Below are 3,420 nucleotides of genomic sequence, written 5' to 3' on the forward strand. Positions count from 1 at the left end.
GAGTAGCCTACCTACATATAGATTTTCCAATAAGAAAAAACAATGCAGTCTTTCAGAACGACAAGGTTTGAGGGGTAGGATGTTACAAACACTTCAAATTAAATTGGACTCATTAATAATGTGTATATGTGAATGGTGTAAATGACACTACAGCGCTTCCTGTTTTCTTGTCACCATGACAGCAATGTTTCCACAGACACAGCCTGACTTATCTGGTAAGTACTTGTTACTCCACTACATTTAACTGACAGCTTTTTTCGTCCCCTTCCTGTCTAGTGCATTATACTTTAATTCATTCACTTAAGTAGCATTTTCAATGCAGGACTTTTTTGTAACAGTGTTGTATTACTACTAAGATCTGAAATCTTATCTTGATATCTTGATAATAGTAAAAAAAAAAACAGGGAACATGTAAATGCACAACGAATCCAAATGGTTATTTTAGATTTTGTTGATACATACTTTACTTAAGTAAGATTTTGAATGCAGTTCTGTTACTTCTTTTGGAATAATCTCACAGATTTAGTGTCATGGTTTTGTATTTAGTTCTGTTTCCTTTTTATTGTGGTAACCTATTTTTCTGTTTTCCCTTGTCTTGTTTTACCACCTGTCTTTTTTTTTCATCTCTGATGTCTTTCACCTGTTTCCCTGCCCTTGTGTCCCCTGCCTCTTGTTCCCTTGTTACCCTGTGTATTTAGTCTTTGTGTTGCTCTTGTCTTATGTCAGATCATTGTATTGTTGTCTGTGTCCGAGTGCTGTGTATGAGTTTGCCTGCTTTTTGTCTCCTTGTTACTGAGTCCCGTGGTTCCTGTTCTTCTTGGTTAATTTGTTTTTGGCTGCTGTTTTTTGGACACCTTTTGTTTGTATGGATTTTTGTTTATGCACAACCCTGCCTGCTGTTTTCTTGACCCCTTTTGGATTTTTTGTTAAATAAATATTTAAGCTCACTATCAACTGGCCATGTCTGCGTTTGGGCCCAACATTCTCTACAGTTATGACAATTTTTTGTCATAGCCAACTCCTTGGAACGAGGTTAAGGAAAATTAAAAGGTTGATATCTGGTCCCATGATAGAAAAGTACTAAAGTAAGGTATTTGAGAAAGGTAGCAATACCTAAATGCAAACAAATACTTCTTCCAAATTACTTACGTTAACAAAATCTAGCTAGCTAGGTAAAAGTACACAACTAAAGGTAAACTCTATTAATGTTTGCAGGTAAATGGACGTAACGTTACCAAACATTTTTGTAGTGATGAATTGTCCCTCCCAGTGCTAAGTCAAATACAGAAAAATTACGTCAGATTAGCTAACATGTAAAGTTAGCTAACAGCTAACGTTAACACATTTAAGAATAACTGGTGCAGCTAACAGTGCTAACATCTTATCGTTCTGAAGAGGCCTGTATTTTCCATGAATGCATCTTCAATACAGCTTATAGCTTTGGTTTATTTGAATAAAAACCACAGTTTCCAGTTTTATCGTTAATTGTATATAATGATCAGATTCTGCCGCCTGAAAAAAAAACTGGATTATCTGTGGCAGAAGCTGCGTTGCAATGGATTCAGAAGGGTGCCTTGAAAGGACAAAATATGTGCACGCAGCGCAAACGGGATAATAAAGTTGATAAACTTGATGTTATACTTTCACATATACTGAGGTCCATCCATCCATCCGTCAAGTGTTAATTTTGTCACCTATTTTTAATTGAGTCTTAGTCTTGTGCCAAGTGATCGTGTGAGTTTTAGTTGTATTTTGTCATTCACATACTGTATCTTTTTTTGTTAGTTAAGTTTTAGTCGACTAAAAGTCTCGTCATATTAGTCTAGTTTTAGTCCAAAAAAAAACTTAAAGAACTTAGTCAAGTTTAATCTTTTTTTAAATAACAGATTAATTACTTCACCGGTAAATTTCTGTTAAACGACAAAAACAATAACAATGTAAGTAAAAATATGTAGCCTAATAAATGTTAATTTTAGCTCAATTACCAATTATATATACATCATTTATGGTTCATATTTGAAATTTACCCCTGTGAGATCACATTTATCATCAGATTATCATTTTTGTTTTTTGTGAGAAAAACAAGGAAATTCAATTATAAAAAAGGTGAAAAAGTTTTTTTTGATTTTTTGCTCATTTCTTAGAACGTGATCAGAACAGGTGAACGTGCTTGTAACTTTGCGTGGTAATAATTATACAACAGCAGGTGCGGAAAGACCACATTCTTGCATACAGACACCTACACTCAGACACGCACACATACTGTACATTCGCACAGACACACAAACACACGAGAAACACACACACACACACACACACAGCAGGCCCAGTTAGGTGGAGGACACAGTTAAGTTTCACAGCAATTTCAATAATTAAGCTTGGGTCCAGTAGACCCAAACACCTCTTATGTAATATTTATGTGTAGGGGGGTGTACCGTGTGCAGTCATTGAAAATCAGTTATTTTTATGTTTGTCACAGAAAATGAGCCAAGGAAATTTACAAGGCTGGAACATTCATTGATTGATTGATATAGACCTTGTTAGGACAAATATGGGACAACCTTGGGAGGAGTGTGAGGCTTGTGCACAACTGCATAAGGTAATGCACGTCCATATTTCTAACGAGAAGAGTCTGTGCAGGTGTGCACCACATAGTGTTTATAACTTTTTGGCGCACAAAATCTGTCAGAATAGAATCTACGCAGAGTTTTATAAATGAGGCACCTGGTCCATTGTTCAACGTCCAGGATGGAATCTGCATCATTCTTCTTCAACCCGAGGTTCGTCTATTGGCCAAACCCCTTCCAGCATCTTAGAGTAGACGTTACCATGGAGGCTGAGAAGTGTGATACCCCTGTAATTGGCACACACCCTCTGATCCCCCTTTTTGAGCAAGGGAACCACTACCCCGGTCTGCCACTCCTTTGGCACCGTCGCAGACTTCCACACAATGTTGAAGAGGCGTGTCAACCAAGACAGCTTAGTTGGATTTAGGAGTTCGTCAAAGTGCTCGTTCCACCGCCCTATTACCTCCTCAGTTGAAGTTAACAGCATCCCATCCTTGCTGGATGGTTCCCCACTTCCCCCTCCTGATGTGGCAAACGGTTTTCCAGAAGCACCTTGGTGCAGATCAAAAGTCCTTCTCCATGTCTTCCCCAAACTTCTCCCACACCCGCTGTATTGCCTCTTTAACGGCAAAGGCTGCAGCCCTTCAGTACCTTGCAACTGCCTCCGGAGTCCTCTGGGATAACATATCCTGGAAAGAAAGACTCTTTTTTCAGTCCCACAGCTTCTCTGACCGCCGGTGTCTGCCAGGGTGTTTGTGGATCACCGCCCCTTGACGTAACCATGACCCTAAGACCACAGCTCTCAACCCCAACTTCAGCAATGGACATTTTGAACATTGTCCACTCAGGTTTA

The 3,420-nt window shown here is 38.7% G+C and overlaps 1 protein-coding gene across 1 annotated transcript in view; it reads left to right on the top strand.

Moving 5' to 3' along the window:
• Nucleotides 1–3,420, top strand: part of LOC116703247 (transmembrane protease serine 9-like) — a gene marked incomplete in the record, with an annotated part of 81,409 nt that overhangs the window by 57,246 nt on the left and 20,743 nt on the right.

Source organism: Etheostoma spectabile, chromosome 15 (genome assembly GCF_008692095.1).
Source record: "Etheostoma spectabile isolate EspeVRDwgs_2016 chromosome 15, UIUC_Espe_1.0, whole genome shotgun sequence".
Taxonomy (NCBI): Eukaryota; Metazoa; Chordata; class Actinopteri; order Perciformes; family Percidae; genus Etheostoma; species Etheostoma spectabile.